Here is a 23214-nt window from a genome sequence, read left to right as displayed (position 1 = left end):
CTATGCTTTGAGCGTTTCCTGTGTCACCAGTTTTACATTCCGATGCACCTCTGCAGGTTTACTGTATTCCTTGGAGCTTCCCATTGACGATGAAACACAGAAATTGCTTCGGAATTAAATATTAGAGACACAATGAAGCCTCAAGAACAGGAAGACAGAGTCTTCCTACTCTCTATGTTTTGAGCGTTTCCTGTGTCACCAGTTTTACATTCCGATGCACCTCTGAAGGTTTACTGTATCCCTTGGACCTTCACAGTGACGATGAAACACAGAAATTGCATCGGAATTAAATATAAGAGACACAATGCAGACTTAAGTACAGTTAGACTTAGTCTTCCTACTGTCTATGTTTTGAGCGTTTCCTGTGTCACCAGTTTTACATTCCGATGCACCTCTGCAGGTTTACTGTATCCATTGGACGTTTACAGTAACGATGAAACAAAGAAATTGCATCGGAATTAAATATAAGAGACACAATGCCGACTCAAGTACAGGAAGACTGAGTCTTCCTACTGTCTATGTTTTGAGCGTTTCCTGTGTCACCAGTTTTACATTCCGATGCACCTCTGCAGGATTACTGTATCCCTTGGACCTTCACAGTGACGATGAAACTCAGAAATTGCATTGGAATTAAATAAAAGGGACACAATGCCAACTTAAGTACAGGAAGACTGAGTCTTCCTACTGTCTATGTTTTGAGCGTATCCTGTATCACCAGTTTTACATTCCGATGCACCTCTGCAGGTTTACTGTATCCATTGGACCTTTACGGTGACGATGAAACACAGTAATTGCATCGAAATTAAATATAAGAGACACAATGCCGACTTAAGTACAGGAAGACTGAGTCTTCCTACTATCTATGTTTTGAGCGTTTCCTGTGTCACCAGTTTTACATTCCGATGCACCTCTGCAGGTTTACTGTATCCATTGTACCTTCCCATTGACGATGAAACACAGAAATTGCATCGGAATTAAATATAAGAGACACAACGCCGACTTAAGTACAAGAAAACTGAGTCTTCTTACTGTCTATGTTTTGAGCGTTTCCTGTGTCACCAGTTTTACATTCCGGTGCAACTCTGCAGGTTTACTGTATCCCTCGGACCTTCACAGTGACGATGAAACACAGAAACTGCATCGGAGTTAAATATAAGAGACACAATGCCGTCTTAAGAACAGGAAGACTGAGTCTTCCTACAGCCTATGTTTTGAGCGTTTCCTGTGTCACTAGTTTTACATTCCGAAGCTCCTCTGCACGTTTACTGTATCCCTTGGACCTTTTCATTGACGATGAAACACAGAAATTGCATCGGAATTAAATATAAGAGACACAATGCCGACTTAAGTACCAGAAAACTGAGTCTTCTTATGGTCTATGTTTAGAGCGTTTCCTGTGTCACCAGTTTTACATTCCGAGGCATCTCTGCAGGTTTACTGTATGCCTTGGACGTTCCCATTGTCGATGAAACACAGAAATTGCATCGGAATTAAATATAAGAGGCACAATGCCCACTTAAGTACAGGAAGACTGAGTCTTCCTACTGTCTATGTTTTGAGCGTTTCCTGTGTCATCAGTTTTACATTCCGGTGCACCTCTGCAGGTTTACTGTATTCCTTGGAGCTTCCCATTGACGATGAAACACAGAAATTGCTTCGGAATAAAATATTAGAGACACAATGAAGCCTCAAGGACAGGAAGACTGAGTCTTCCCACTCTCTATGTTTTGAGCGTTTCTTGTGTCACCAGTTTTACATTCCGATGCACCTCTGCAGGTTCACTATATCCATTCGACCTTCGCATTGACGATGAAACACAGAAATTTCATCGGAAACAAATATAAGAGACACAACGCCGACTTAAGTACAAGAAAACTGAGTCTTCTTACTGTCTATGTTTTGAGCGTTTCCTCTGTCACCAGTTTTACATTCCGATGCACCTCTGCAGGTTTACTGTATCCCTTGGACCTTCCCATTGACGATGAAACACAGATATTGCATCTGAATTAAATGTAAGAGACACAATGCTGACTTAAGTACAGGAAGACTGAGTCTTCCTACTGTCTATGCTTTGAGCGTTTCCTGTGTCAATAGATTTTACATTCCGATGCACCTCTGCAGGTTTACTATATCCATTGGACCTTCTCATTAACGATGAAACACAGAAATTGCATCGGAGTTAAATATAAGAGTCACAACGCCGACTTAAGTACAAGAAATCTGAGTCTTCTTACTGTCTATGTTTTGAGCGTTTCCTCTGTCACCACTTTTACATTCCGATGCACCTCTGCAGGTTTACTGTATCCCTTAGACCTTCCCGTTGACGATGAACCACAGATATTGCATCGGAATTAAATGTAAGAGACACAATGCGACTTAAGTACAGGAAGACTGAGTCTTCTTACTGTCTATGTTTTGTGCCTTTCCTGTGTCATCAGTTTTACATTCCGATGCATCTCTGCAGAATTACTGTATCCTTTGGACCTTCACAGTGACGATGAAACTCAGAAATTGCATCGGAATTAAATATAAGGGACACAATGCCAACTTAAGTACAGGAAGACTGAGTCTTCCTACTGTCTATGTTTTGAGCGTATCCTGTGTCACCAGTTTTACATTCCGATGCACCTCTGCATGTTTACTGTATCCATTGGACCTTTACGGTGGCGATGAAACACAGAATCTGCATCGAAATTAAATATAAGAGACACAATGCCGACTTAAGTACAGGAAGACTGAGTCTTCCTACTATCTATGCTTTGAGCGTTTCCTGTGTCACCAGTTTTACATTCCGATGCACCTCTGCAGGTTTACTGTATCCATTGTACCTTCCCATTGACGATGAAACACAGATATTGCATCGGAATTAAATATAAGAGACACAACGCCGACTTAAGTACAAGAAAACTGAGTCTTCTTACTGTCTATGTTTTGAGCGTTTCTTGTGTCACCAGTTTTACATTCCGGTGCAACTCTGCAGGTTTACTGTATCCCTTGGACCTTCACAGTGACGATGAAACACAGAAATTGCATCGGAATTAAATATAAGAGACACAATGCCGACTTAAGAACAGGAAGACTGAGTCTTCTTAGGGTCTATGTTTTGAGCGTTTCCTGTGTCACTAGTTTTACATTACGAAGCTCCTCTGCACGTTTACTGTATCCCTTGGACCTTCACAGTGACGATGAAACACAGAAATTGAATCGGAATTAAATATAAGAGACACAATGCCGACTTAGGTACCAGAAAACTGAGTCTTCTTAGGGTCTATGTTTTGAGCGTTTCCTGTGTCACCAGTTTTACATTCCGATGCACCTCTGCAGGTTTACTGTATCCCTTGGACCTTCACAGTGACGATGAAACACAGAAATTGCATCGGAATTAAATATAAGAGACACAATGCAGACTTAAGTACAGGAAGACTGAGTCTTCCTACTGTCTATGATTTGAGCGTTTCCTGTGTCATCAGTTTTACATTCCGATGCACCTCTGCAGGAGTACTGTATCTCTTGGACCATCCCTTTGACGGTGAAACACAGAAATTTCATCGGAATTAAATATAAGAGGCACAATGCCAACTCAAGTACAGGAAGACTGAGTCTTCCTACTGTCTATGCTTTGAGCGTTTCCTGTGTCAATAGATTTTACATTCCGATGCACCTCTGCAGGTTTACTGTATTCCTTGGAGCTTTCCACTGACGATGAAACACAGAAATTGCTTCGGAATTAAATATTAGAGACACAATGAAGCCTCAAAAACAGGAAGACTGAGTCTTCCTATTCTCTATGTTTTGAGCGTTTCCTGTGTTACCAGTTTTACATTCCGATGAACCTCTGCAGGTTTACTGTATCCCTTGGACCTTCACAGTGACGATGAAACACAGAAATTGCATCGGAATTAAATATAAGAGACACAATGCAGACTTAAGTACCGGAAGACTGAGTCCTCCTACTGTCTATGTTTTGAGCGTTTCCTGTGTCACCAGTTTTACATTCCGAAGCACCTCTGCAAGTTTACTGTATCACTTGGACCTTCCCATTTACGGTGAAACACAGGAATTTAATCGGAATTAAATATAAGAGACACAATGCCGACTTAAGTACAGGAAGACTGAGTCTTCTTAGTGTCTATGCTTTGAGCCTTTCCTGTGTCATCAGTTTTACATTCCGATGCACCTCTGCTGGTTTACAGTATCCCTTGGACCTTCCCATTGACGAAGAAACACAGATATTGCATCGGAATTAAATGTACGAGACACAATGCCGACTTAAGTACAGGAAGACTGAGTCTTCTTACTGTCTATGTTTTGAGCGTTTCCTGTGTCACCAGTTTTACATTCCGATGCACCTCTGCAGGTTTACTGTATCCATTGTACCTTCCCAATGACGATGAAACACAGAAATTCCATCGGAATTAAATATAAGAGACACAATGCCGACTTAAGAACAGGAAGACTGAGTCTTCCTTCTGTCTATGTTTTGAGCGTATCCTGTGTCACCAGTTTTACATTCCGATGCACCTCTGCAGGTTTACTGTATCCATTGGACCTTTACGGTGGCGATGAAACACAGAAATTGCATCGAAATTAAATATAAGAGACACAATGCCGACTTAAGTACAGAAAGACTGAGTCTTCCTACTATCTATGCTTTGAGCGTTTCCTGTGTCACCAGTTTTACATTCCGATGCACCTCTGCAGGTTTAAGTGTATCCATTGGACCTTTACAGTGACGATGAAACACAGAAATTGCATCGAAATTAAATATAAGAGGCACAATGCCGACTTAAGAACAGGGAGACTGAGTGTTCCTACTGTCTATGTTTTGAGAGTTTCCTGTGTCACTAGTTTTACATTCCGATGCACATCTGCAGGTTTACTGTATCCCTTGGACCTTCACAGTGACGATCAAACACAGAAATTGCATCGGAATTAAATATAAGAGACACATTGCAGACTTAAGTACCGGAAGACTGAGTCTTCCTACTGTCTATGTTTTGAGCGTTTCCATATTCATCAGTTTTACATTCCGATACACCTCTGCAGGTGTACTGTATCCCTTGGACCATCCCTTTGACGGTGAAACACAGAAATTTCATCGGAATTAAATATAAGAGGCACAATGCTGACTTAAGTACAGGAAGACTGAGTCTTCCTACTGTCTATGCTTTGAGCGTTTGCTGTGTCACCAGTTTTACATTCCGATGCACCTCTGCTGGTTTACAGTATCCCTTGGACCTTCCCATTGACGAAGAAACACAGATATTGCATCGGAATTAAATGTACGAGACACAATGCCGACTTAAGTACAGGAAGACTGAGTCTTGTTACTGTCTATGTTTTGAGCGTTTCCTGTGTCACCAGTTTTACATTCCGATGCACCTCTGCAGGTTTACTGTATCCATTGTACCTTCCCAATGACGATGAAACACAGAAATTGCATCGGAATTAAATATAAGAGACACAATGCCGACTTAAGTACAGGAAGACTGAGTCTTCCTACTGTCTATGTTTTGAGCGTTTCCTGTGTCATCATTTTTACATTCCGATGCACCTCTGCAGGTTTACTATATCCATTGGACCCTCCCATTGACGGTGAAACACAGAAATTGCATCGGAATTAAATATAAGAGACACAATGCCGACTTAAGTACAGGAAGACTGAGTCTTCCTACTGTCTATGTGTTGAGCGTTTCCTGTGTCACCAGTTTTACATTCCGATGCACCTCTGCAGGTTTACTGTATCCATTGGACCTTTACAGTGACGATGAAACACGGAAATGGCATCGGAATTAAATATAAGAGACACAATGCCGACTTAAGTACAGGAAGACTGAGTCTTCCTACTGTCTATGTTTTGAGCGTTTCCTGTGTCATCATTTTTACATTCCGATGCACCTCTGCAGGTTTACTATATCCATTGGACCTTCCCATTGACGATGAAACACAGAAATCGCATCGGAATTAAATATAAGAGACCCAACGCCGACTTATGTACAAGAAAACTGAGTCTTCTTACTGTCTATGATTTGAGCGTTTCCTGTGTCACCAGTTTTACATTCCGATGGACCTCTGCAGGTTTACTGTATCCCTTGGACCTTCCCATTGACGATGAAACACAGATATTGCGTCGGAATTAAAAGTAAGAGACAAAGTGCCGACTTAAGAACAGGAAGACTGAGTCTTCTTACTGTCTATGTTTTGAGCGTTTCCTGTGTCATCAGTTTTACATTCCGATGCACCTCTGCAGGATTACTGTATCCCTTGGACCTTCACAGTAACGATGAAACACAGAAATTGCATCGTAATTAAATATTAGAGACACAATGAAGCCTCAAGGACAGGAAGATTGAGTCTTCCTACTCTCTATGTTTTGAGCGTATCCTGTGTCACCAGTTTTACATTCCGATGCACCTCTGCAGGTTTACTGTATCCATTGGACCTTTACGGTGGCGATGAAACACAGAAATTGCATCGAAATTAAATATAAGAGACACAATGCCGACTTAAGTACAGAAAGACTGAGTCTTCCTACTATCTATGTTTTGAGCGTTTCCTGTGTCACCAGTTTTACATTCCGATGCACCTCTGCAGGTTTACTGTATCCATTGGACCTTTACAGTGGCGATGAAACACAGAAATTGCATCGGAATTAAATATAAGATACACAACGCCGACTTAAGTACAAGAAAACTGGGTCTTCTTACTGTCTATGTTTTGAGCGTTTCCTCTGTCACCAGTTTTACATTCCGATGCACCTCTGCAGGTTTACTGTATCCCTTGGACCTTCCCATTGACGATGAAACACAGATATTGCATCGGAATTAAATATAAGATACACAACGTCGACTTAAGTACAAGAAAACTGAGTCTTCTTTCTGTCTATGTTTTGAGCGTTTCCTGTGACACTAGTTTTGCATTCCGAAGCTCCTCTGCACGTTTACTGTATCCCTTGGACCTTCCCATTGACGATGAACCACAGAAATTGCATCGGAATTAAAAATAAGAGACACAATGCCGACTTAAGTACCAGAAATCTGAGTCTTCTTAGGGTCTATGTTTAGAGCGCTTCCTGTGTCACCAGTTTTACATTCCGATGCATCTCTGCTGGTTTACTGTATGCCTTGGACCTTCCCATTGTCGATGAAACACAGAAATTGCATCGGAATTAAATATAGGAGACACAATGCCGACTTAAGTACCAGAAAACTGAGTCTTCTTGGGGTCAATGTTTTGAGCGTTTCCTGTGTCACCAGGTTTACATTCCGATGCACCTCTGCAGGTTTACTGTATCCCTTGGACCTTCACAGTGACGATGAAACACAGAAATAGCATCGGAATTAAATATAAGAGACACAATGCAGACTTAAGTACATGAAGACTGAGTCTTCCTACTGTCTATGTTTGAGCGTTTCCTGTGTCACCAGTTTATATTCCGAAGCACCTCTGCAGGTTTACTGTATCCCTTGGACCTTCCCAATGACGATGAAACACAGATATTGCATCGGAATTAAATGTAAGAAACACAATGCCGACTTAAGTACAGGAAGACTGAGTCTTCTTACTTTCTATGTTTTGAGTGTTTCCTGTGTCATCAGTTTTACATTGCGATGCACCTTTGCAGGTTTACTGTATCCCTTGGACCTTCACAGTGACAATGAAACTCAGAAATTTCATCGAAATTAAATATAAGACACACAATGCCGTCTTAAGAACAGGGAGACTGAGTGTTCCTACTGTCTATGTTTAAAGAGTTGCCTGTGTCACTAGTTTACATTCCGATGCACATCTGCAGGTTTACTGTATCCCTTGGATCTTCACAGTGTCAATGAAACACAGAAATTGCATCGGAATTAAATATAAGAGACACAATGCAGACTTAAGTACCGGAAGACTGAGTCTTCCTACTGTCTATGATTTGAGCGTTTCCTGATTCATCAGTTTTTCATTCCGATGCACCTCTGCAGGTGTACTGTATCCCTTGGACCATCCCTTTGACGGTGAAACACAGAAATTTCATCGGAATTAAATTTAAGAGGCACAATGCTGACTTAAGTACAGGAAGACTGAGTCTTCCTACTGTCTATGGTTTGAGCGTTTCCTGTGTCAATAGATTTTACATTCCGATGCACCTCTGCAGGTTTACTGTATTCCTTGGAGCTTTCCATTAACAATGAAACACAGAAATTGCTTCGGAATTAAATATTAGAGACACAATGAAGCCTCAAGAACAGGAAGACTGAGTCTTCCTATTCTCTATGTTTTGAGCGTTTCCTGTGTCACCAGTTTTACATTTCAATGCACCTCTGCAGGTTTACTGTATCCCTTGGACCTTCACAGTGACGATGAAACACAGAAATTGCATCGGAATTAAATATAAGAGACACAATGCAGACTTAAGTACCGGAAGACTGAGTCTTCCTACTGTCTATGTTTTGAGCGTTTCCTGTGTCACCAGTTTTACATTCCGAAGCACCTCTGCAGGTTTACTGTATCCATCGGACCTTCCCATTGACGGTGAAACACAGACATTGCATCGGAATTAAATATAAGATACACAACGTCTACTTAAGTACAAGAAAACTGAGTCTTCGTACTGTCTATGTTTTGAGCGTTTCCTGTGACACTAGTTTTACATTCCGAAGCTCCTCTGCACGTTTACTGTATCCCTTGGACCTTCCCATTGACGATGAAACACAGAAATTGCATCGGAATTAAATATAAGAGACACAATGCCGACTTAAGTACCAGAAATCTGAGTCTTCTTAGGGTCTATGTTTAGAGCGCTTCCTGTGTCACCAGTTTTACATTCCGATGCATCTCTGCTGGTTACTGTATGCCTTGGACCTTCCCATTGTCGATGAAACACAGAAATTGCATCGGAATTAAATATAAGAGGCACATTGCCCACTTAAGTACAGGAAGACTGAATCTTCCTACTGTCAATGATTTGAGCGTTTCCTGTGTCATCAGTTTTACATTCCGATGCACCTCTACAGGTGTACTGTATCCCTTGGACCATCCCTTTGACGATGAAACACAGAAATTTCATCGGAATTAAATATAAGAGGCATAATGCTGACTTAAGTACAGGAAGACTGAGTCTTCCTACTGTCTATGCTTTGAGCGTTTGCTGTGTCACCAGTTTTACATTCCGATGCACCTCTGCGGGTTTACTGTATCCCTTGGACCTTCACAGTGACGATGAAACACAGGAATTGCATCGGAATAAAATATAAGAGACACAATGCAGACTTAAGTACAGGAAGACTGAGTCTTCCTACTGTCTATGTTTTAGCGTTTCCTGTGTCACCAGTTTTACATTCCGAAGCACCTCTGCAGGTTTACTGTATCCCTTGGACCTTCACAGTGACGATGAAACACAGATATTGCATCGGAATTAAATGTAAGAAACACAATGCCGACTTAAGTACAGGAAGACTGAGTCTTCTTACTTTCTATGTTTTGAGTGTTTCCTGTGTCATCAGTTTTACATTCCGATGCACCTCTGCAGGTTTACTGTATCCCTTGGACCTTCACAGTGACAATGAAACTCAGAAATTGCATCGAAATTAAATGTAAGAGACACAATGCCGACTTAAGAACAGGGAGACTGAGTGTTCCTACTGTCTATGTTTTGAGAGTTTCCTGTGTCACTAGTTTTACATTCCGATGCACATCTGCAGGTTTACTGTACCCCTTGGACCTTCACAGTGACGATGAAACACAGAAATTGCATCGGAATTAAATATAAGAGACACAATGCAGACTTAAGTACCGGAAGACTGAGTCTTCCTACTTTCTATGTTTTGAGCGTTTCCTGTGTCAATAGATTTTACATTCCGATGCACCTCTGCAGGTTTACTGTATTCCTTGGAGCTTTCCATTGACGATGAAACACAGAAATTGCTTCGGAATTAAATATTAGAGACACAATGAAGCCTCAAGTACAGGAAGACTGAGTCTTCCTTCTCTATGTTTTGAGCGTTTCCTGTGTCACCAGTTTTACATTCCAATGCACCTCTGCAGGTTTACTGTATCCCTTGGACCTTCACAGTGACGATGAAACACAGAAATTGCATCGGAATTAAATATAAGAGCCACAATGCAGACTTAAGTACCGGAACACAGAGTCTTCCTACTGTCTATGATTTGAGCGTTTCCTGTGTCACCAGTTTTACATTCCGAAGCACCTCTGCAGGTTTACTGTATCCATTGGACCTTTACAGTGACGATGAAACACGGAAATGGCATCGGAATTAAATATAAGAGACACAATGCCGACTTAAGTACAGGAAGACTGAGTCTTCCTACTGTCTATGTTTTGAGCGTTTCCTGTGTCATCATTTTTACATTCCGATGCGCCTCTGCAGGTTTACTATATCCATTGGACCTTCCCATTGACGATGAAACACAGAAATTGCATCGGAATTAAATATAAGAGACACAACGCCGACTTAAGTACAAGAAAGCTGAGTCTTCTTACTGTCTATGTTTTGAGCGTTTCCTCTGTCACCAGTTTTACATTCCGATGCACCTCTGCAGGTTTACTGTATCCCTTGGACCTTCCCATTGACGATGAAACACAGATTTTGCATCGGAATTAAATGTAAGAGACACAATGCCGACTTAAGTACAGGAAGACTGAGTCTTCTTACTGTCTATGCTTTGAGCCTTTCCTGTGTCATCAGTTTCACATTCCGATGCACCTCTGCATCATTACTGTATCCCTTGGACCTTCACAGTAACGATGAAACACAGAAATTGAATCGGAATTAAATATTAGAGACACAGTGAAGCCTCAAGAACAGGAAGACTGAGTCTTCCTACTCTCTATGTTTTGAGCGTTTCCTGTGTCACCAGTTTTACATTCCGATGCACCTCTGCAGGTTTACTGTATCCCTTGGATATTCCCAGTGACGATGAAACACAGAAATTGCATCGGAATTAAATATAAGAGACACAATGCAGACTTAAGTACAGGAAGACTGAGTCTTCCTACTGTCTATGTTTTGAGCGTATCCTGTGTCACCAGTTTTACATTCCGATGCACATCTGCGGGTTTACTGTATCCCTTGGACCATCTCTTTGACGGTGAAACACAGAAATTTCATCGGAATTAAATATAAGAGGGACAATGCTGACTTAAGTACAGGAAGACTGAGTCTTCCTACTGTCTATGCTTTGAGCGTTTCCTGTGTCACCAGTTTTACATTCCGATGCACCTCTGCAGGTTTACTGTATTCCTTGGAGCTTCCCATTGACGATGAAACACAGAAATTGCTTCGGAATTAAATATTAGAGACACAATGAAGCCTCAAGAACAGGAAGACTGAGACTTCCTACTCAGTATGTTTTCAGCGTTTCCTGTGTCACCAGTTTTACATTCCAATGCACCTCTGCAGGTTTACTGTATCCCCTGGACCTTCACAGTGACGATGAAACACAGAAATGGCATCGGAATTAAATATAAGAGACACAATGCAGACTTAAGTACAGGAAGACTGAGTCTTCCTACTGTCTATGCTTTGAGCGTTTCCTGTGTCACCAGTTTTACATTCCGATGCACCTCTGCAGGTTTACTGTATTCCTTGGAGCTTCCCATTGACGATGAAACACAGAAATTGCTTCGGAATTAAATGTTAGAGACACAATGAAGCCTCAAGGACAGGAAGACTGAGTCTTCCTACTCTCTATGCTTTGAGCGTTTCCTCTGTCACCAGTTTTACATTCCGATGCACCTCTGCAGGTTAACTGTATCCCTTGGACCTTCCCATTGACGATGAAACACAGATATTGCATCGGAATTAAATATAAGATACACAACGTCGACTTAAGTACAAGAAAACTGAGTCTTCTTAGGGTCTATGATTTGAGCGTTTCCTGTGTCACCAGTTTTACATTCCGATGCACCTCTGCAGGTTTACTGTATCCCTTGGACCATCCCTTTGACGGTGAAACACAGATATTTCATCGGAATTAAATATAAGAGGCACAATGCTGACTTAAGTACAGGAAGACTGAGTCTTCCTACTGTCTATGCTTTGAGCGTTTCCTGTGTCACCAGTTTTACTTTCCGATGCACCTCTGCAGGTTTACTGTATTCCTAGGAGCTTCCCATTGACGATGAAACACAGAAATTGCATCGGAATTAAATATAAGAGACACAATGCAGACTTAAGTACCGGAAGACTGAGTCTTCCTACTTTCTATGTTTTGAGCGTTTCCTGTGTCAATAGATTTTACATTCCGATGCACCTCTGCAGGTTTACTGTATTCCTTGGAGCTTTCCGTTAACGATGAAACACAGAAATTGCTTCGGAATTAAATATTAGAGACACAATGAAGCCTCAAGAACAGGAAGACTGAGTCTTCCTATTTTCTATGTTTTGAGCGTTTCCTGTGTCACCAGTTTTACATTCCAATGCACCTCTGCAGGTTTTCTGTATCCCTTGGACCTTCACAGTGACGATGAAACACAGAAATTGCATCGGAATTAAATATAAGAGACACAATGCAGACTTAAGTACCGGAAGACTGAGTCTTCCTACTGTCTATGTTTTGAGCGTTTCCTGTGTCACCAGTTTTACATTCCGAAGCACCTCTGCAGGTTTACTGTATCCATTGGACCTTCCCATCGACGGTGAAACACAGAAATTGCATCGGAATTAAATATAAGAGACACAATGCCGACTTAAGTAAAGGAAGACTGAGTCTTCCTACTGTCTATGTGTTGAGCGTTTCCTGTGTCACCAGTTTTACATTCCGATGCACCTCTGCAGGTTTACTGTATCCATTGGGCATTTACAGTGACGATGAAACACGGAAATGGCATCGGAATTAAATATAAGAGACACAATGCCGACTTAAGTACAGGAAGACTGAGTCTTCCTACTGTCTATGTTTTGAGCGTTTCCTGTGTCATCATTTTTACATCCCGATGCACCTCTGCAGGTCTACTATATCCATTGGACCTTCCCATTGACGGTGAAACACAGAGATTGCATCGGAATTAAATATAAGAGACACAATGCCGACTTAAGTACAGGAAGACTGAGTCTTCTTTCTGTCTATGTTTGAGCGTTTCCTCTGACTCTAGTTTTACATTCCGAAGCTCCTCTGCACGTTTACTGTATCCCTTGGACCTTCCCATTGACGATGAAACACAGAAATTGCATCGGAATTAAATATAAGAGACACAATGCCGACTTAAGTACCAGAAATCTGAGTCTTCTTAGGGTCTATGTTTAGAGCGCTTCCTGTGTCACCAGTTTTACATTCCGATGCATCTCTGCTGGTTTACTGTATGCCTTGGACCTTCCCATTGTCGATGAAACACAGAAATTGCATCGGAATTAAATATAAGAGACACAATGCCGACTTAAGTACCAGAAAACTGAGACTTCTTAGGGTCTATGTTTTGAGCGTTTCCTGTGTCACCAGTTTATATTCCGAAGCACCTCTGCAGGTTTACTGTATCCCTTGGACCTTCCCAATGACGATGAAACACAGATATTGCATCGGAATTAAATGTAAGAAACACAATGCCGACTTCAGTACAGGAAGACTGAGTCTTCTTACTTTCTATGTTTTGAGTGTTTCCTGTATCATCAGTTTTACATTCCGATGCACCTTTGCAGGTTTACTGTATCCCTTCGACCTTCACAGTGACAATGAAGCTCAGAAATTGCATCGAAATTAAATATAAGAGACACAATGCCGACTTAAGAACAGGGAGACTGAGTGTTCCGACTGTCTATGTTTAGAGAGTTTCCTGTGTCACTAGTTTTACATTCCGATGCACATCTGCAGGTTTACTGTATCCCTTGGACCTACACAGTGACGATCAAACACAGAAATTGCATCGGAATTAAATATAAGAGACACAATGCAGACTTAAGTACCGGAAGACTGAGTCTTCCTACTGTCTATGTTTTGAGCGTTTCCTGATTCATCAGTTTTACATTCCAATGCACCTCTGGAGGTGTACTGTATCCCTTGGACAATCCCTTTGACGGTGAAACACAGAAATTTCATCGGAATTAAATATAAGAGGCACAATGCTGTCTTAAGTACAGGAAGACTGGGTCTTCCTACTGTCTATGCTTTGAGCGTTTCCTGTGTCAATAGATTTTACATTCCGATGCACCTCTGCAGGCTTACTGTATTCCTTGGAGCTTTCCATTAACGATGAAACACAGAATTTGCATCGGAATTAAATATTAGAGACACAATGAAGCCTCAAGAACAGGAAGACTGAGTCTTCCTACTCTCTATGTTTTGAGCGTTTCCTGTGTCACCAGTTTTACATTCCGATGCACCTCTGCAGGTTTACTGTATCCCTTGGACCTTCACAGTGACGATGAAACACAGAAATTGCATCGGAATTAAAAATAAGAGACACAATGCCAACCTAAGTACAGGAATACTGAGTCTTCCTACTGTCTATGTTTTCAGCGTTTCCTGTGTCACCAGTTTTACATTCCGATGCACCTCTGCAGGTTTACTGTATCCATTGGACCTTTACAGTGGCGATGAAACACAGAAATTTCATCGGAATTAAATATAAGAGACACAACGCCGACTTAAGTACAAGAAAACTGGGTCTTCTTACTGTCTATGTTTTGAGCGTTTCCTCTGTCACCAGTTTTACATTCCGATGCACCTCTGCAGGTTTACTGTATCCCTTGGACCTTCCAATTGACGATGAAACACAGATATTGCATCGGAATTAAATATAAGATACACAACGTCGACTTAAGTACAAGAAAACTGAGTCTTCTTACTGTCTATGTTTTCAGCGTTTCCTGTGACACTAGTTTTACATTCCGAAGCTCCTCTGCACGTTTACTGTATTCCTTGGACCTTCCCATTGACGATGAAACACAGAAATTGCATCGGAATTAAATATAAGAGACACAATGCCGACTTAAGTACCAGAAATCTGAGTCTTCTTAGGGTCTATGTTTAGAGCGCTTCCTGTGTCACCAGTTTTACATTCCGATGCATCTCTGCTGGTTTACTGTATGCCTTGGACCTTCCCATTGTCGATGAAACACAGAAATTGCATCGGAATTAAATATAAGAGGCACATTGCCCACTTAAGTACAGGAAGTCTGAGTCTTCCTACTGTCAATGATTTGAGCGTTTCCTGTGTCATCAGTTTTACATTCCGATGCACCTCTACAGGTGTACTGTATCCCTTGGACCATCCCTTTGACGGTGAAACACAGAAATTTCATCGGAATTAAATATAAGAGGCACAATGCTGACTTAAGTAAAGGAAGACTGAGTCTTCCTACTGTCTATTCTTTGAGCGTTTGCTGTGTCACCAGTTTTACATTCCGATGCACCTCTGCGGGTTTACTGTATCCATTGGACCTTTACGGTGGCGATGAAACACAGAAATTGCATCGAAATTAAATATAAGAGGCACAATGCCGACTTAAGTACAGGAAGACTGAGTCTTCCTACTATCTATGTTTTGAGCGTTTCCTGTGTCACCAGTTTTACATTCCGATGCACCTCTGCAGGTTTACTGTATCCATTGTCCCTTCCCAATGACGATGAAACACAGAAATTGCATCGGAATTAAATATAAGAGACACAATGCCGACTTAAGAACAGGAAGACTGAGTCTTCCTACTGTCTATGTTTTGAGCGTTTCCTGTGTCACTAGTTTTACATTCCGATGCACCTCTGCAGGTTTACTGTATCCCTTGGACCTTTCCATTGACGATGAAACACAGAAATTGCATCGGAATTAAATATATGAGACACAATGCCGACTTAAGTACCAGAAAACTGAGTCTTCTTAGGGTCTATGTTTTGAGCGTTTCCTGTGTCACCAGTTTTACATTCCGATGCACCTCTGCAGGTTTACTGTATCCCTTGGACCTTCACAGTGACGATAAAACACAGAAATTGCATCGGAATTAAATATAAGAGACACAATGCAGACTTAAGTACAGGAAGACTGAGTCTTCCTACTGTCTATGTTTGAGCGTTTCCTGTGTCACCAGTTTTACATTCTGAAGCACCTCTACAGGTTTACTGTATCTCTTGGACCTTCCCAATGACGATGAAACACAGATATTGCATCGGAATTAAATGTAAGAAACACAATGCCGACTTAAGTACAGGAAGACTGAGTCTTCCTACTTTCTATGTTTTGAGTGTTTCCTGTGTCATCAGTTTTACATTCCGATGCACCTCTGCAGGTTTACTGTATCCCTTGGACCTTCACAGTGACAATGAAACTCAGAAATTGCATCGAAATTAAATATAAGAGACACAATGCAGACTTAAGTACCGGAAGACTGAGTCTTCCTACTGTCTATGTTTTGAGCGTTTCCTGTGTCAATAGATTTTACATTCCGATGCACCTCTGCAGGTTTACTGTATTCCTTGGAGCTTTCCATTGACGATGAAACACAGAAATTGCTTCGGAATTAAATATTAGAGACACAATGAAGCCTCAAGTACAGGAAGACTGAGTCTTCCTACTGTCTATGTTTTGAGCGTTTCCTGTGTCATCATTTTTACATTCCGATGCGCCTCTGCAGGTTTACTATATCCATTGGACCTTCCCATTGACGATGAAACACAGAAATTGCATCGGAATTAAATATAAGAGACACAACGCCGACTTAAGTACAAGAAAACTGAGTCTTCTTACTGTCTTTGTTTTGAGCGTTTCCTCTGTCACCAGTTTTACATTCCGATGCACCTCTGCAGGATTACTGTATCCCTTGGACCTTCCCATTGACAATGAAACACAGATATTGCATCGGAATTAAATGTAAGAGACACAATGCCGACTTAAGTACAGGAAGACTGAGTCTTCTTACTGTCTATGCTTTGAGCCTTTCCTGTGTCATCAGTTTCACATTCCGATGCACCTCTGCAGCATTACTGTATCCCTTGGACCTTCACAGTAACGATGAAACACAGAAATTGCATCGGAATTAAATATTAGAGACACAATGAAGCCTCAAGAACAGGAAGACTGAGTCTTCCTACTCTCTATGTTTTGAGCGTTTCCTGTGTCACCAGTTTTACATTCCAATGCACCTCTGCAGGTTTACTGTATCCCTTGGATATTCACAGGGACGATGAAACACAGAAATTGCATCGGAATTAAATATAAGATACACAACGTCGACTTAAGTACAAGAAAACTGAGTCTTCTTACTGTCTATGTTTTGAGCGTTTCCTGTGTCACTAGTTTTACATTCCGAAGCTCCTCTACACGTTTACTGTATCCCTTGGACCTTCCCATTGACGATGAAACACAGAAATTGCATCGGAATTAAATATAAGAGACACAATGCAGACTTAAGTACAGGAAGACTGAGTCTTCCTACTGTCTATGTTTTGAGCGTTTCGTGATTCATCAGTTTTACATTCAGGTGCACCTCTGCAGGTGTACTGTATCCGTTGGACCTTCACAGTGACGATGAAACACGAAATTGGATCGGAATTAAATATAAGAGACACAATGCAGACTGAAGTACAGGAAGACTGAGTCTTCTTACTGTCTATGTTTGAGCGTTTCCTGTGTCACCAGTTTTACAATCCGAAGCACCTCTGCAGGTTTACTGTATCCCTTGGACCTTCCCAATGACGATGAAACACAGATATTGCATGGGAATTAAATGTAAGAAACACAATGCCGACTTAAGTACAGGAAGACTGAGTCTTCTTACTTTCTATGTTTTGAGTGTTTCCTGTGTCATCAGTTTTACATTCCGATGCACCTCTGCAGGTTTACTGTATCCCTTGGACCTTCACAGTGACAATGAAACTCAGAAATTGCATCGAAATTAAATAGAAGAGACACAATGCCGACTTAAGAACAGGGAGACTGAGTGTTCCTACTGTCTATGTTTGAGCGTTTCCTGTGTCACCAGTTTTACATTCCGAAGCACCTCTGCAGGTTTACTGTATCCCTTCGACCTTCCCAATGACGGTGAAACACAGATATTGCATGGGAATTAAATGTAAGAAACACAATGCCGACTTAAGTACAGGAAGACTGAGTCTTCTACTTTCTATGTTTTGAGTGTTTCCTGTGTCATCAGTTTTTCATTCCGATGCACCTCTGCAGGTTTACTGTATCCCTTGGACCTTCACAGTGACAATGAAACTCAGAAATTGCATCGAAATTAAATATAAGAGACACAATGCCGACTTAAGAACAGGGAGACTGAGTGTTCCTACTGTCTATGTTTTGAGAGTTTCCTGTGTCACTAGTTTTACATTCCGATGCACATCTGCAGGTTTACCGTATCCCTTGGGACTTCACAGTGACGATGAAACACAGAAATTGCATTGGAATTAAATATAAGAGACACAATGCAGACTTAAGTACCGGAAGACTGAGTCTTCCTACTGTCTATGTTTTGAGCGTTTCGTGATTCATCAGTTTTACATTCAGATGCACCTCTGCAGGTGTACTGTATCCCTTGGACCACCCCTTTGACGGTGAAACACAGAAATTTCATCGGAATTAAATATAAGAGGCACAATGCTGACTTAAGTACAGGAAGACTGAGTCTTCCTACTGTCTATGCATTGAGCGTTTTCTGTGTCAATAGATTTTACATTCCGATGCACCTCTGCAGGTTTACTGTATTCCTTGGAGCTTTCCATTGACGATGAAACACAGAAATTGCTTCGGATTTAAATATTAGAGGCACAATGCAGACTTAAGTACCGGAAGACTGAGTCTTCCTACTGTCTATGTTTTGAGCGTTTCCTGTGTCACCAGTTTTACATTCCGAAGCACCTCCGCAGGTTTACTGTATTCATTGGACCTTCCCATTGACGGTGAAACACAGAAATTGCATCGGAATTAAATATAAGAGACACAATGCCGACTTAAGTACAGGAAGACTGAGTCTTCCTGCTGTCTATGTTTTGAGCGTTTCCTCTGTCACCAGTTTTACATTCCGATGCACCTCTGCAGGTTTACTGTATCCCTTGGACCTTCCCATTGACGATGAAACACAGATATTGCATCAGAATTAAATGTAAGAGACACAATGCCGACTTAAGTACCAGAAAACTGAGTCTTCTTAGGGTCTATGTTTTGAGCGTTTCCTGTGTCACCAGTTTTACATTCCGATGCACCTCTGCAGGTTTACTGTATCCCTTGGACCTTCACAGTGACGATGAAACACAGAAATTGCATCGGAATTAAATATAAGAGACACAATGCAGACTTAAGTACAGGAAGACTGAGTCTTCCTACTGTCTATGTTTGAGCGTTTCCTGTGTCACCAGTTTTACATTCTGAAGCACCTCTACAGGTTTACTGTATCTCTTGGACCTTCCCAATGACGATGAAACACAGATATTGCATCGGAATTAAATGTAAGAAACACAATGCCGACTTAAGTACAGGAAGACTGAGTCTTCTTACTTTCTATGTTTTGAGTGTTTCCTGTGTCATCAGCTTTACATTCCGATGCACCTCTGCAGGTTTACTGTATCCCTTGGACCTTCACAGTGACAATGAAACTCAGAAATTGCATCGAAATTAAATATAAGAGACACAATGCAGACTTAAGTACCGGAAGACTGAGTCTTCCTACTGTCTATGTTTTGAGCGTTTCCTGTGTCAATAGATTTTACATTCCGATGCCCCTCTGCAGGTTTACTGTATTCCTTGGAGCTTTCCATTGACGATGAAACACAGAAATTGCTTCGGAATTAAATATTAGAGACACAATGAAGCCTCAAGTACAGGAAGACTGAGTCTTCCTACTGTCTATGTTTTGAGCGTTTCCTGTGTCATGATTTTTACATTCCGATGCGCCTCTGCAGGTTTACTATATCCATTGGACCTTCCCATTGACGATGAAACACAGAAATTGCATCGGAATTAAATATAAGAGACACAACGCCGACTTAAGTACAAGAAAACTGAGTCTTCTTACTGTCTATGTTTTGAGCGTTTCCTCTGTCACCAGTTTTACATTCCGATGCACCTCTGCAGGTTTACTGTATCCCTTGGACCTTCCCATTGACGATGAAGCACAGATATTGCATCGGAATTAAATGTAAGAGACACAATGCCGACTTAAGTACAGGAAGACTGAGTCTTCTTACTGTCTATGCTTTGAGCCTTTCCTGTGTCATCAGTTTCACATTCCGATGCACCTCTGCAGCATTACTGTATCCCTTGGACCTTCACAGTAACGATGAAACACAGAAATTGCATCGGAATTAAATATTAGAGACACAATGAAGCCTCAAGAACAGGAAGACTGAGTCTTCCTACTCTCTATGTTTTGAGCGTTTCCTGTGTCACCAGTTTTACATTCCGATGCACCTCTGCAGGTTTACTGTATCCCTTGGATATTCACAGTGACGAAGAAACACAGAAATTGCATCGGAATTAAATATAAGATACACAACGTCGACTTAAGTACAAGAAAACTGAGTCTTCTTACTGTCTATGTTTTGAGCGTTTCCTGTGTCACTAGTTTTACATTCCGAAGCTCCTCTACACGTTTACTGTATCCCTTGGACCTTCCCATTGACGATGAAACACAGAAATTGCATCGGAATTAAATATAAGAGACACAATGCAGACTTAAGTACAGGAAGACTGAGTCTTCCTACTGTCTATGTTTTGAGCGTTTCGTGATTCATCAGTTTTACATTCAGGTGCACCTCTGCAGGTGTACTGTATCCGTTGGACCTTCACAGTGACGATGAAACACGAAATTGGATCGGAATTAAATATAAGAGACACAATGCAGACTGAAGTACAGGAATACTGAGTCTTCCTACTGTCTATGTTTGAGCGTTTCCTGTGTCACCAGTTTTACATTCCGAAGCACCTCTGCAGGTTTACTGTATCCCTTGGACCTTCCCAATGACGATGAAACACAGATATTGCATGGGAATTAAATGTAAGAAACACAATGCCGACTTAAGTACAGGAAGACTGAGTCTTCTTACTTTCTATGTTTTGAGTGTTTCCTGTGTCATCAGTTTTACATTCCGATGCACCTCTGCAGGTTTACTGTATCCCTTGGACCTTCACAGTGACAATGAAACTCAGATATTGCATCGAAATTAAATAGAAGAGACACAATGCCGACTTAAGAACAGGGAGACTGAGTGTTCCTACTGTCTATGTTTGAGCGTTTCCTGTGTCACCAGTTTTACATTCCGAAGCACCTCTGCAGGTTTACTGTATCCCTTGGACCTTCCCAATGACGGTGAAACACAGATATTGCATGGGAATTAAATGTAAGAAACACAATGCCGACTTAAGTACAGGAAGACTGAGTCTTCTTACTTTCTATGTTTTGAGTGTTTCCTGTGTCATCAGTTTTTCATTCCGATGCACCTCTGCAGGTTTACTGTATCCCTTGGACCTTCACGGTGACAATGAAACTCAGAAATTGCATCGAAATTAAATATAAGAGACACAATGCCGACTTAAGAACAGGGAGACTGAGTGTTCCTACTGTCTATGTTTTGAGAGTTTCCTGTGTCACTAGTTTTACATACCGATGCACATCTGCAGGTTTACCGTATCCCTTGGACCTTCACAGTGACGATGAAACACAGAAATTGCATTGGAATTAAATATAAGAGACACAATGCAGACTTAAGTACCGGAAGACTGAGTCTTCCTGCTGTCTATGTTTTGAGCGTTTCGTGATTCATCAGTTTTACATTCAGATGCACCTCTGCAGGTGTACTGTATCTCTTGGACCACCCCTTTGACGGTGAAACACAGAAATTTCATCGGAATTAAATATAAGAGGCACAATGCTGACTTAAGTACAGGAAGACTGAGTCTTCTTACTTTCTATGTTTTGAGTGTTTCCTGTGTCATCAGTTTTACATTCCGATGCACCTCTGCAGGTTTACTGTATCCCTTGGACCTTCACAGTGACAATGAAACTCAGAAATTGCATCGAAATTAAATAGAAGAGACACAATGCCGACTTAAGAACAGGGAGACTGAGTGTTCCTACTGTCTATGTTTGAGCGTTTCCTGTGTCACCAGTTTTACATTCCGAAGCACCTCCGCAGGTTTACTGTATTCATTGGACCTTCCCATTGACGGTGAAACACAGAAATTGCATCGGAATTAAATATAAGAGACACAATGCCGACTTAAGTACAGGAAGACTGAGTCTTCCTACTGTCTATGTTTTGAGCGTTTCCTCTGTCACCAGTTTTACATTCCGATGCACCTCTGCAGGTTTACTGTATCCCTTGGACCTTCCCATTGACGATGAAACACAGATATTGCATCGGAATTAAATGTAAGAGACACAATGCCGACTTAAGTACAGGAAGACTGACTCTTCTTACTGTCTATGCATTGAGCCTTTCCTGTGTCATCAGTTTTACATTCAGATGCACCTCTGCAGGATTACTGTATCCCTTGGACCTTCACAGTAACGATGAAACACAGAAATTGCATCGGAATTAAATATTAGAGAGACAATGAAGCCTCAAGAACGGGAAGACTGAGTCTTCCTACTCTCTATGTTTTGAGCGTTTCCTGTGTCACCAGTTTTACATTCCGATGCACCTCCGCAGGTTTACTGTATCCCTTAGACCTTCACAGTGACGATGAAACACAGAAATTGCATCGGAATTAAATATAAGAGACACAACGCCGACTTAAGTACAAGAAAACTGGGTCTTCTTACTGTCTATCTTTTGAGCGTTTCCTCTGTCACCAGTTTTACATTCCGATGCACCTCTGCAGGTTTAATGTATCCCTTGGACCTTCCCATTGACGATGAAACACAGATATTGCATCGGAATTAAATATAAGAGGCACAATGCTGACTTAAGTACAGGAAGACTGAGTCTTCCTACTGTCTATGTTTTGAGCGTTTCCTGTGTCACCAGTTTTACATTCCGATGCACCTCTGCAGGTTTACTGTATTCCTTGGAGCTTCCCATTGACGATGAAACACAGAAATTGCTTCGGAATTAAATATTAGAGACACAATGAAGCCTCAAGAACAGGAAGACTGAGTCTTCCTACTCACTATGTTTTTAGCGTTTCCTGTGTCACCAGTTTTACATTCCAATGCACCTCTGCAGGTTTACTGTATCCCTTGGACCTTCACAGTGACGATGAAACACAGAAATTGCATCGCAATTAAATATAAGAGACACAATGCAGACTTAAGTACAGGAAGACTGAGTCTTCCTACTGTCTAT

The sequence above is a fragment of the Schistocerca nitens genome, chromosome 4 (assembly GCF_023898315.1).
Source record: "Schistocerca nitens isolate TAMUIC-IGC-003100 chromosome 4, iqSchNite1.1, whole genome shotgun sequence".
NCBI lineage: Eukaryota > Metazoa > Arthropoda > Insecta > Orthoptera > Acrididae > Schistocerca > Schistocerca nitens.
The sequence above is the reverse complement of the archived record's forward strand: the minus strand, read 5'-3'. Positions refer to the sequence as shown.